The following is a 13145-nucleotide window of genomic DNA, read 5'->3' as shown; positions in this document are numbered from 1 at the left end:
TGCGCCCCGCGAGGCGGCTGCAGAACCTCGGCCTCGGACCCGCTCCGCCCGCGGCTGACCCTTCATGCCGAGCCTGACGGGGGCGACCCGTCGGCCGGCCGCGTGGCCTAATGGATAAGGCGTCTGATTCCGGATCAGAAGATTGAGGGTTCGAGTCCCTTCGTGGTCGCTGTTTTCCTCCGCCTTTTCCTCCTCATTTAACCAGCGAATGCCCGCGGAGTGACAGGTGGGGTGACAGGTGCGATGTCCTCCGGGGTGACAGGTGCCTCACGCACGAACCAGCAGCTCTGTCCTCAAGGAGCCTTCTTTCCAGTAGACCCGTCACGTGACACCAGGCAACAGAAACACCGTGACCACAATTTCCTGCACGTCCGGGGAAGGAGACGGGCTTCCTCAGGTGCATGTTCTGGAAGCACCTGGTCTTCCCCACGCTGACATTACTGAACATTTTTGTTGGGGGAGGAATGAAGGGGTCACTAAAAAAGCCAATGAAAGGGGGCAAGGTTGCGTTACATTTCTGGGAACAAGACCTCTGACTGGGGTTCCCTATAGCCGTGGCTCCGAACATGGTTTGCAATCGCGGTTCTCCAGATTTTCGCTTCCTGCCAGACCCGGAACGCCACCACCTCCCAAGCAATGACCCCAGAGAGAAGCCATCAAAGGCTTCCATCCCAGACCCAACTGTCCTTCCGATCGACTCGCATTAGTCTAACCGCAGTGACTCCAGTTTCAGCAAAAGAGCAAACGCTGTAAATGGGTCTGAAAAGCATGGAGGTTCCTCAAACTGTTTAAAAACGAGCGTTAAAAATACGATCCAGCAATTCCACGCCTGGGTGTATATCCAGAAGTGAAAGCAGGGTGTCAAAGAGATGTTTGCACTATTCGCGATGGCCGGGAGGTGGAAGAAACCCAGGTGTCCTTGGAAGGATAAATGGATAAACAGATGTGGTACTTACACACAATGGAGTATCACCAAGTCTCAAAAAGGAAGGAAATCCTGTTGCAGGCTGCAGCACGCCTAAACCTTGAGGGCAGTTTGTTAAGTGAAATAAGCCAGTCACCAAAAAGACAAATGCTATATGATTCCACTTCTATAAAGTATCTAATTAGTAGTCAAATTCAGGGGGCACCTGGGTGGCTCAGTCGGTTGAGCGTCTGACTCTTGATTTTGGCTCAGGTCATGATCTCACGGTCAGTGACTTTGCGCCCCATGTTGGGCTCAGCACTGACAGTGTGGAGCCTGCTTGGGACTCTCTCTTTCCCTCTCTTCCACGTTTGTTCATTTATTTCTTAAATTCCACATATGAGTAAGATATCTGTCTTTCTCTGACTTATTTAGCTTAGCATAATACTCCCTCGCTCCATCCAGGTCATTGCAACTGGCAAGATTTCATTCTTTTGGTGGCTGAGTAATATTTCATTGTACATACATATCCTTTATCCATTCATCTATCAACAGGCACTTGGGCTGCTTCCCTAATTTAGGTACTGTAAATAAAACTGCAGTAATATAGGGGTGCGCATATCCCTTTGAATGAGTGTTTTTGTATTTGGGGGGTGAATACCCAGTAGTGTTATTGCTGGATCATAGGGTAGTTCTATTCTTAACTTTCTGAGGACCCACCATACTGCTTTCCACAGTGGTTGCACCAGTTTGCATTCCCACAGACAATGCACGAATGTTCCTTTTTCTCCACATCCTTACCAATGTTTGTTGTTTCTGCATTTTTTATTTTAGTCCTTCTGACAGCTGTGAGGTGGCATCCCATTGTGGTTTTGATTTGTGTTTCCCTGATGATGAATGACGTTGAGCATCTTTTCAGGTGTGTGTTGGCCATTTGGATGTCTTTGGAGAAATGTCTGTTCGTGTCTTCTGCCCATTTTTTTTTACTTGGATTATTTGTTTCTTAGTCTGGACTCTAAATTGTCTTCCACTGGTCAGTATGTCTGTCCTTACGTCAGTACCACCTACTGGTACATATCGGTTACCTTAGCCTTTACTGAGCCTTGAGTTCTTGACATTTTTGTTCTTGAATTCTCTACTAAAAAGGCCTGGCCGAACGGCACCTGGGTGGCTCAGTCGGGTAAGCGCCTTGATTTCGGCTCAGTCACGATCTCACCATTGGTAAGATCGCCCCCATGTTGGGCTCTGTGCTGACAGCCCAGAGTCTGCTTGGGATGCTCTCTCTCTCTCCCTCGCTCTCTGCCCCTCCCTGGACGGTACTCTCACTTTCTCTCTCAAAATAAATAAGCTTAAAAGAAAGAAAGAAACCTGGCCTAACGATCCAGAGAGAAGTCACGTTTGCACACTCATGCTGTGGTTGCCGGAGCCTCCCGCTGCCAGGGCAGAGCTACCTCGTTACATTCACTCCATACCCATGGGGCCTTGCCTCCCACTGGATTAATTTACAGGCAAGGTGCTCTGCGTGAAGACCCAAGGACATATGGAGAACTGGTCTGGGGTTGAATGCTGGGGACAGCGAAGTGATGGCCCCCAGCGAGAGTTACTACTATTTCTTTGAAAATTCATGGGTTGTCCGAAAGCACTGTCCACCTAAATGCTTATTGTTTCTAAAGTTTCATTGTGCCAAGAGGTCTATTCTTCTAAAGGATAAAGAAGGGCGCCTGGCTGGCTCAGTAGGAAAGTGTGTGATCTTGGGGTTGTGGGTTGAAGCACCATGTTGGGTGCCAGAGGTTATGATAAAGAGAGAGGGGGAGAGAGAGAGAGAGAGAGAGAGAATGAGGAAGGGGGGAGACGGAGGGCAGCTGAAAAGCTCTATCAGCAGAGGACACTGGGTTTTAAATATAAACACCGAAAATGCATGTGATAATGTTTTCACACATCTGTAAGGAAAGAAGGAAAAAGCAGACCATGCAATGAGTTCCCACAAAATTAGATATACTTAGTTTAAGGATTTTCATTCTTTGGTCACATGCTTTTCAGTTCTGATATTTAAAATGCTTTTTCTTTTGCTTTGATACTTTAGATGTTAATGATTATGCTTTTTAAAAGAGGTGTAGTTTCAGACCTACAGCTTCATATTTAGCTAAAACATATCATATCCTATTGAAAATAACTAGTTATGAAGTAGTCATATCAGATTACACAGAACAAAAGGTGTTCAAAACAAAGGTCATTTGGGGTAAAAACTAAGGGCCCAGGCTTCTGCCCTCTTGGAGATTTTCATCATATAAGATGACTTCAAGTACTGTCCCATATTTGTCTTTCCAATGTCTGCACACAGTACTGTAAAGAGTGTACGTAACTGCATTTTGCTCCTTAGGCAACTCCGAGTCTACAGCTAGACTGAGCCTCCCTGTGGGTGGGGAAGTTTTATTTTAATAAGTTAGTACTGAGTGAAACTATAGTTGAGCTGGGAAGAGTGAGATTTCAAAGAAGCAGTTTAGAATAAGTTTCCAAAGATTTAGAACAGGCGTCTAAGGGGGTGTCTGCTCAGGGTGCGGAGAGCTGGGGTGCAGGAGCTGAGGGGAATCGCCCGGAAAATAGGAGCTAGCCAGGGATCTGTGGCCCCCCTGCCAGGCGGGGAGGGGGAGAGAGGCAGTAAACCTCAGGACCAGAGTTAGATGCACGGCAGGAAACACGAACACGCATCGGTACTTTTTTCTGGGTCTTAATGCTCAACGCTGATAATATGAAGATGAATGCAAGACATGATTCCTTCTTCAAGGACGTGAACCTAGAGAGGAAGAGAGCCGAGTGGACGTGTGACTGTAACATCACAGGGGCCGCGGGGGCACAGAGGAGGATGCAGAGGGGCTTGCAGATCGGCTGTGTGTGAGGGAGACACGACAGCGGCGTCACAGACGCACAGCAGGTGGGGAGTGCACGTGGTCCCCACGTGCCAGAAGGTGGCGAGGTCTCCCCATGCTTCTCTGTCCCCAGGCCGGCGGAGCCCGGGGTCTGGCCAAAGGGACACCAAGAAGGCTCACAGGGACGACAGGACCATGGACTCCACGCAGAGCTGTGCGGTGGGCCCAGGATCTTTATTTTCACGGCTGTGGGGGGCTTGCGCAGGTTCTAACACCAGAACTTGTGCCGTCGGGGGTGAAACGAGGCGGCGGCTTTGTCTGGAAAACAAGTGAAGCTGCTTGTTGAGTTTCATCAGAAGAGAAAACCAGTGACAATGACGGCTGACTGACAACGCCCCCGCGACCAGCCCTGAGCCGCACTTCGGTTTTCCCCAATCATTACAAGCCCACCTCCCTACAGAGACATCGGTCATCAGTTCAGGGGAACACACGCATCGTGTCTCTTCGCAGCGAATAGAAGATAAACGGAGGCATATGGCGCCTTCTTGGAGCTGACTGGGGCGCAGGTGGCCTGGAACCAGGCTGGCCCCGAGCCGAGGCAGCCAGGGAGGCCCCCCGCAGCTGAGCCAGGAGCCAAGGGAGGACCGACTGGCTGTAGCTCGACGCCTCCTTGGGTTTCAGTTCACAACCTTGAGGCCCCGACAGGCTCACACTGGGTTTCCTCGCGTGGGCGCCCGGGCACCAGAGCCACGCAGCCTCGTGGCACCGTCTCTAATGGGTTCATCCCACTGCGTGGCATTAGAAGCGCTGTGTCACCTTTGACAAAAGTGCCTGGTGAAGCTCAGTCTTACTTGTAGCTCAAGCTTAATTCAATGAACAAACTTGAACTCCCTGGGTTGGAAATAATCCCCATTCTTTACTGCAGTGTTTCCCACAAGGATCGAGCTAGCATGTTAGATGGAAAATTCTCCCTTCGCGCCCCACTCCGGGGTAGTCTCCGCACCAGGGCCTGTCAGGCGAGACCCCGGGACGTGGGGCTTCTGGCCCCGCCCCCGAAGCCCACGCGGCGGCCGAAGCGTGCCCCGAAGATCCCTGCAGGCGCGGACCAGAGGCGGCCATGCCCTGGCTGGGAGCCACCGCGCACTGGCGCAGGTGCGGCCCACCTGCTGCTTGAAGAAACCAACCGTTTTGTTTCGTGTGATTTGCTCTGCGGTTTCCTTTTAATTAAAAGTTGATTCCAGTTTGAGACGGGGAGTCCTATTTCTTAGCTTCTTGTAAAAGAAGACGCGTGGGCGCCTGGGTGGCTCAGCCGAGAGCGTCCGACTTCCCAGGTCCTGATCTCTCGGTTCCCCGGTCCAAGGCCTCGTCAGCTTGCAGCCTGCTCGGGAGGCTCTCCCTCCGTGTCCCTCTGCCCCCTCCCCACCCGCACTCTCTCAAATAAACATTAATAAATAAATAAATAAGCACAGTAGTAAGTGAAGAAAGGCCATTTCACAGACAAGTTGAGTACATTGACCACCTCCTGGGTAGAGGAAACCTTGGGAAATTCAATGCTGTATCATAGTTCTATACAGAACAGAATAGTTTCACTGACAAGATGTTACCTTGGTAACAAATCCTCCCACCTGGGCGGGGCCAGGTCCCCCAGGCCCATCCCGTCCTGCGGTGACGCCGGCTCTCCAGACCACCCCCCCCCTCGCTCTCAAGGCACCCGCACACTCCTGTGTGCTTCACATCAGCGAATCCATGGCCGCTGGATTCCCGCCGAGAGTCGGAAAGCGTCCATAATTGTGCAAACCTTCTTAGCTGTGAGGAGAACACGCCAGGGAGAGGAAAGGCATGATGAGAGCGGGTGGGACCGCAGGGCCTCACCCTTAGAGGGTGTCTTTTTCTGTCTGCCACACATCTACCCATCACTACCAAGTCACTGGGACAGAATAGCAACCGCCGCCCTGACGCCTCCCGCGTGGCGCACGTGAGTCGCTGGCGAGACCCTAACCTGCCCGCACTCACACCTGCGGACCAAGAGTCACGTCAGCCCAGCTTAGCCCTTACACACCCTCTCGGGCGCCTACCCCCTGACTCTTCCCTACTCCTCCCATCACAGTCAGTGACTTCCAGTTTCAAGAAAGATCATCTCTTCCCCTCAACTGTGCCTTTTCCATGTTTGTTTTCTCTGCTGTCTTTTCTTCATTCTCATTGATCCTTCAGAAATTCAACCCAGATCAGGACCAGAGCTGGGGTGAGGCAAGTGAGGCACTTGGGGCGCACAATTTAAGGAGGGATCCCGTCCCTGGCACCCTGGTGTGTGCTTGTCCAAGGCCACCAAGCAGTCAGCTGCATCCTTACACGACCCCCCTGGTGGTGCAAGCGAAACATTAGAAAAGATAAAGAAATGTTACTCGATATTTCTAGAAACTCTCTTGGCTCTTAGGATGCCGTGGTTGTGTGTGTTACACACTGGACAGTGGCGGCACCAAGCTTGCACGGTTCCATGCTGTGTCCCCAACATAAACAAGACGCTCTGGGAGGGACGGGCGCACAGAAAGCACGCAGGTGCAATGCAATGTGGTGAGTGCTCCGACCAAGGGGAGCACTACCTCTGAGTGTCTACCTCCGAGCCAGGCGTCCAGAAAGCTCCACGGAGCACAGGTGGATGCGGCTCTCAAAACACGAGTCCAGATGCTTAGACAAGGGAAGGGCTGGGGCGTCGGAACCTTCCAGAAGCAATGTGTGCACAGTTCCTGAGGCATTCTGGAAACGTCCTTTCGGACACAGATGTACAGACGGTACTGGCTACAGCACTGAGTTGGGGGTGCTCTGCCCGGGGTGTAGTCTTGCCTTTGTCCCTCCCCCTCGATTCTGGGGGCTCTGCGCCCCCTCTCTATTCTGGGGACCCTTTGCACCTTCCCTGTTTTTGGTGCCTTTGCACCTCCCTATTCTGGGGTGCTTCTCTTGTTTACCCAAACTCAGGTGTGGGATTCTATGGCTCTGTCCCTCTTTATGCCTTGTTAACCCATTGGTGTAAGCTGGTGGGTCCCTAAGTTTATTTCCCACAGGGCGTGAACTCATGACCTCGAGATCAAGAGTCATGTGCTCTACCAACCGAGGGAGCCAGCTGGGTGCCCCTACGTTGGGATTTTATTTGTATTTTTAACTTTTGACGGAGCTCTACTGGGGGAGGGGACAGAGGGAGAGAATCTCCACACTCAGCACAGAGCCCACCGAGGGGCTCAATTCCATGACCTTGGGAACATGACTGGAGCCGAAATCAAGAGTCCGATGCTTAGCTGGGAGCTGCCACCCCCAGCCCCGCGCAGAGGTGCTCATGGGCTGCGTCCCAAGGGACAGGACCTGAATGGTGGAACCTGAAAGCCGTTAGGTAGGTTGGCTACAGACAGGACCTCGTGGCCAAAACGCTGGGAGGAGATGGCAGGGAATGAACTCCCAGGATGGGAGACTCCAGGAGCCTGATCCAATCCAGGACACAACCCACCAAGCCTCACATGAGGAGAAAGAAATCACCTGAACTGATCATTAATATCCTCCAAAAAGAAAGCACTAGGGGCGTCTGGGTGGCTCAGTCGGTTGAGCATCCAGCTTTGGCTCAGGTCATGATCTCACAGTTCGTGGGTTCCAGCCTCGCATCAGGCTCTGTGCTGACAGCTAGCTCAGAGCCTGGAGCCTGCTTCCGATTCTGTGTCTCCCTCTCTCTCTGACCCTCCCCTGCTCATGCTGTTTCTCTTTCTCTCAAAAATAAATAAAACATTAAATAAATTAAAAACAAAAAACAAAAAGAAAGCACTAGGCCCAGAAAGTTTCACCAGTGAATTCTAGCAAACATTTCAGGAATAAATGGTACAATCCTCTATTTTTCCCTCCAGAAGACAGAAGCAGAGGGAGCACTTCCTAATTCATTCTGAGAGGCCAGCATCACCTTAATGCCACAGTTGGATGAAGATGTCATAGAAAGAGAAACTACAATATCTTTCATGAACACAGATGCAAAAGTTCTCAACAAAATACCAGCGAATCAACCCCAATAGTGTATGAGAAGAACGGTACACCGTCGCTTGCTTCCAGACATACGAGGCTGGCCCAGCGTTTGAAGGCAGGTCTGTGTAACTGATCACAGCAACGGGCCAGACAAGATGAACAGAAAAAGCATCTGGAAAAACCAGAACACTCTTCCATCATAACCACTCTCAGCAGGTAGGAAGAGAAGGGAGCGTTTTCAGGATGACGAGGAACCCTAGAGCTTACATCTACGCAATGGTGAGAAGCCAGGTGCTTTCCCACACCGTCCACACTCCTGCAGCAGGACAGGACAAGGAAGTTATATGGATAGAGATTGGGAAGAAACAAAACTGTCCTTATTCACAGAGGAAAGGATAATCTATACATGAAGTCTCAGAAAGTCAAGGAAAAGAATCTACTCCAGGAACTAACAGGTGATTATAAACAGCAAGGTCGACAGATCAGGTCCATACACAGAGGTCACTCACTTTCCTGTGTCTCAGCAATGAACAACTGGAATTTCAGATGAGAAACACAATACCATTTACATCGATACCAAAATAATAAAATGCTTACGTATAAATCTAATAGTGTGCAACATCTATCTGAAGAAAACGGCACCACTTTATTTTGTGTGTGAGTGTGTCTTTGTTTTTGAGAGACTGACAGAGAGTGAGCAGGGGAGGGGCAGAGAGAGGAGACACAGAATGTGAAACAGGCTCTAGGCTCTGAGCTGCCAGCACAGAGCCTGACGTGGGGCTTGAACCCACAGGCTGTGAGATCATGACCTGAGCCAAAGTTCGACGTTTAACCAACTGAGCCACCAGGTTCCCCAACAATACTTTAATTTAAAATAAAACTTATGTGGGGCACCTGGATGGCTCAGTCAGTTAAACCTCCCACTCTTGGCTTCAGCTCAGGGCATGATCTCCTAGTTCAGGAGTTCAAGCCTCGCATCCGGCTCTGTGCTGTCGGCTCGGAGCCTGGGCCCTGCTTCGGATTTTGTGCCTCCCTCTCTCTGCTCCTCCTCCACTCACACACTCTCTTTCTCTCAAAATAAGTAAACTTCAAAAGAAAACAGCAGCAGCAGCAGCAAACACAGCAGCCATCCACGCCTGGTCTCTCTGGCTTCTCGGCATAGAACCTCCTAGTGAGGATTTGTGTGGCTGACCTCCCGGCTCCACACTCTGTCCCTCCTATGGGCACCAGATCTGAGTCTCTGTCCCTGCACACATTCTAGGCATTACTGGGCACCAGAACCCTCTATTCAGAAAGCTGACCTTGCAATGAAGAGGTTGAAAAAGTCATTTTCTGTATTCCTTTTGGCAGCTAGGTATTTGCCAGGCAGCACTGCACGCTGTGCCTGTCTTTGGAGGGTTTCAATTAGAGTGAAGAATCTTGGAGGTCAGAAAAATTTCCCAGAAAATACCGGCAGGACAAGAACAAAATTGGAAGCTAGCATTCTGTGTTTGTTTAGAGAAACCCGAAACCTCTTCACGCTGCACTTCTGGGCAGGTGCCTCCCCGGAGCAGAGACGTAAACCCTCTCCCCGAGGACAGCGCACAGTCTCCCCCACCTGTTGGCTGGCCTCATGCAGTCCAGCTGCCTGTCCAGGTCCTCCAGCGCGGCACCGCCTGCTCCCCGCTCTCCGGGTGCTGCTCCCCGCTCTCCGGGTGCTGCTCCCGCGCCCGGGCCTGGAGCTCCGTGGGCAGGATGGTCAGGAACTGCTGCAGCACCAGCGGCTCCAGGATCTGCTCCTTGCTGCGCGTCTAGGGCCGCAGCCACTGGCGGCACAGCTCGCGGAGCTGGTGAGACTCAGAGCAAGGGGTCCAAGGGTCTCTGGACAGCAAAACGGCCTGAATAAGATTCTTCCTCCCCACGTTGAATTCTCGTTTCCAAATATGTCCATCCTTCTCCACCTTCAGTGTCACAAGCCCCACGGGCTCCTCTGGGAAGTTGGGGGCCAAGCTTGGCTTGGCTTCAGGCTCTGCTGGGTTGAAATGCCCCCACACAGAGGTGTTACCCTCCCTCCAGGTTCTTTCCAGTGTGGCAAGGAAGCAGGGAGCGCTCTGAACACGACCAGCTAGATCCCAGATACAGGCTGACTCAGGAAATGACACGGAAATAGTATTAGAAAATAAATGCTAAAATTACTTACATGCTACCGAAAACAATTTCCAGCGAAGCTGTCCATGAGCCAAGAAAACTTGTCAGAGACAAGAGGCCATAAACTCGAATTCCCAGATAGGGAGAGATTCCTGCGTTCCTGCTGCCCGGTGAATTAGCTGGCCTCCCTCCGGGATCCCACGAAGATTTGCTCGGCCGCCCGTTAGGACTGACAGGTGCCGCGTTACTAACCATTTGCACGCCTACCTCGGCGCAGGGGCTGAGCTCGCCGTCTCTGCAACATCACGGGCACACCCTCGGTTTCTGATGCGCTTCTGATGCCTAGCAGGGCCCTGGGCTCGCCTGGCACAGGACCTGCTCGCGTCGGGCCGGCGGTGCTGGGGCTGATGCCCGCGCCCACGGCGGCGGCGGACCGGTGGTGGGCTCAGGCGGACCCCCTCCCCCGGGACAGGTGGGCGGGAGAGGGGTGAAGATCGAGCAGATGGAGGCGGGGTCCCGGGCCGTGTACTAACATCAGATCCCCCCTCCCCCGGGTGTGATGTTTAATGTTACGATGAGGGGGAGGTGGGGAAGGTCAGCGCTGGGGTCCCTCCCGGTGCAGACGGCTTCGGTGCGGGGTCGCCCAGTCTGTCCGTCCGCGTTCCTGCAGGACGTGCTGCTTCGGAGGCGGGGACCTCTATTCTCTGATGGGGACAGTGTGGTAAGGGGGGGGACCCGGCTCCAGGCCCTGCCCGCTCCCCCTAACACCACGTCCCTGACGTCACAGACCAACAGGCTGGGAGCCAAGAGGACAGATGATCAGTAATTCCAAGTAATTCTGGGGCTCGACACGGGAGAAACAGGAAGGTCTCGGGTTCCGCGTCTTTCGTGCGACACACCCGGGAGCCCGGCTGGAGGGGGACAGCCTGCCTGCAGGAGGCAGACGGAATGCCTGGAAGGGGGTGGTGGCCTGCCTGGAGGAGGAGAGACGGCCAGCCTGGCGGGGAGGGGGTTGGTCGGCCTGGAGGAGGAAATGACTGCCTGCCAGGAGGGGGCGTAGCGGCAGCCCGCCTGGAGGAGGAAGGACCGCCTGCCTGGAGGGGAGGGGGGTGGCCTGCCGGGAGGAGGAGACACCGCCTGCCTGGAGGGGCGGGGGGTGGCCTGCCGGGAGGAGGGGGCGGTGGCCCGCCTGCAGGGGGCGTTCCGAGCAGAAGGCCCCGCCCCCGAAGCCCCGCCCGCACCTCCCTCGGGCTCGGGCAGGCGTCCCCCCTGCGCCGGACGCCGGGCCGCGGAGCCGGAGGTAGAGTTGGGCGGCCCCCGGGTCTGGAAGAGGTGGGCCCGAGAGCAGCCGGCCGGGGACACGCTCCGGACGACCATCTGGGCCGCAGTCGGCGTCTGCGGCGCCCGGAGCGCGTGTAGGCCTCGCCGCGCCCACCCCGCGCCCATCCTTCCGGGGTTGTGTGCTCCCCCCCCCCAGCACGGCCCGGGGCGCCTGCAGACCCCTTCTTTGTGCTGGGAAGAGGCCCGCACCCGGCACACACAGCTCGGTGGATGCCGGAAGTCAGGCAGGAAGCCGGGAGCAGCTGAGCCTGTTACCAGAAGTCTCCAGGCGCGCCCAGACGCGGCGCCTTGCCAGCCCCCGAGAGGAGGGCTCTGCAGCTGGACCGCTTGCTCGTCTACCTCGTCTTCCACGCCTCTGCAGACCCACATGGGCTCTGGAACCTCCAGAAACGTGAATCGCTTCCCCTAACGTGCAGTGCATGGAGCAATGGATGGCGCTCCCAGAAAACGCTTGTATAGAATTTTGAGGCTTGTGAGGGAGGAAAACACAATTTTCCCTTGACCCTTCTGAGTTCTTCCCTGGCATCCCGGTAACAAAAGACCAGCAAAGGCATGAACAGTAGTAAGGTTTGTTAGTGCCTTCTTGTTCTTGTGATTCGTGGTTGACCTTTTCTTCCTCACAGAGAGCAAGACATCCTTACAAAAGGGTAACTTGTACTCTTTTCTGGGCTTCTCCTGGGTCTGCTGGTTCTCAAAGTAATCCTCGTGCCCAAAAAGGGTATATTTTGTTGCCCTTCAAACCCGTGCCTTATTCTGATCCCCTTCCTGATGATAATCTCTTGATTTCAAAGGAAGGAATGACCATCTTATACCCTTTCCCTTCGTGACATGTAAGGACACCTTCCTTGAGCTGACCAGATCAAACTCCGCTCTCTGACACGCCTCTCCAGCTCAGGAACTACATACAAACTTTAGGTCCAATTCCACTCTTGCATTCTGTTAACTGGGAACAGACTACAGACCTCGATGCCCCCGTCCAGCCCCAGCACGGAGACTGAGCTCCTCAGTATTACAAAGTCCAGATTACAAAATGAAGCCTTCCGGGGCGGAGCCTGGCTGGCTCATCCCGTACAGAGTGATCTCGGGGTTGTGAGCTTGAGCCCCACAGCGGGTGTAGACATTTCATATTGAGCCCCCACTAATCACCTCAGCGTTCTTCCCCGCCACATTCTTGGAGCAAACACTTCACAAATACGACTCTGAAGTCCTTTAGGTCCTTCTGGGCCTGTGTACACGTTCCCTCTGCTAAAATCGGACTTCCCGACACCCTTCTCCGGCTTCTCCGGCTCACTCGGAGGTCTTCACTCACACAGCGCCTCAGAACAGCTCTCTCTGCGAGCTGTGCCTGCACTTGTCACACCACAGTACAACTGCGTCCCGGCTCCCAGGCTCACTCAGTTTACCTACGTTCTCTCAAGGAGCCATGGGACATTGTGAGGCGGGGGCTCTGGAAGCTTCTGAAGAAAAGCCATTTAACAGGCATTCCCTGTAAACTGGTGCAGCCGCTCTGGAAAACAGTGTGGAGATTCCTCCAAAAACTATCGATAGAACTCCCTTATGACCCAGCAATAGCATTGCTGGGGATTTACCCAAGAGAGACAGAAATGCTGATGCATAGGAGCACGTGTACCCCAATGTTCGTAGCAGCAATGTCAACAATAGCCAAAACATGGAAGGAGCCTAAATGTCCATCCCCTGACGAATGGATCAGGAAGATGTGGTATATATTCACGATGGAGTACTACATGGCAATGAGAGGGAATGACATATGGCCCTTTGTAGGAAAGTGGATGGACCTTGAGGGTGTCATGCTGAGTGAAGTAAGCCAGGCAGAGAAGGACAGAAACCATATGTTTGCACTCATAGGTCTAGCAGGAAAACAAGAGAGACCTAATGGAGAACCAGGGGGA

General features: G+C 53.3%; 1 long non-coding RNA gene and 1 other non-coding gene across 2 annotated transcripts; one reads left to right on the top strand and one right to left on the bottom strand.

The window, feature by feature from the left end:
* Nucleotides 1–96: 96 nt before the first annotated feature.
* Nucleotides 97–169, top strand: TRNAR-CCG. Its single transcript has one exon. It is a non-coding gene; the product is annotated as a tRNA-Arg (tRNA).
* A 2709-nt stretch (nucleotides 170–2878) lies between these two features.
* On the bottom strand, nucleotides 2879–10863 carry LOC115295962. The gene is made up of 3 exons (XR_003910657.1): nucleotides 9947–10863; nucleotides 9365–9775; nucleotides 2879–4089 (listed from the first exon to the last, which is right to left on the bottom strand). It is a non-coding gene; the product is annotated as an uncharacterized LOC115295962 (long non-coding RNA).
* Between the last annotated feature and the right edge of the window lie 2282 nt (nucleotides 10864–13145).

Source organism: Suricata suricatta, chromosome 7 (genome assembly GCF_006229205.1).
Source record: "Suricata suricatta isolate VVHF042 chromosome 7, meerkat_22Aug2017_6uvM2_HiC, whole genome shotgun sequence".
NCBI classification, from domain to species: Eukaryota; Metazoa; Chordata; class Mammalia; order Carnivora; family Herpestidae; genus Suricata; species Suricata suricatta.
Note: the sequence above shows the minus strand (reverse complement) of the source record. Positions and strands in the feature narration are given on the sequence as shown.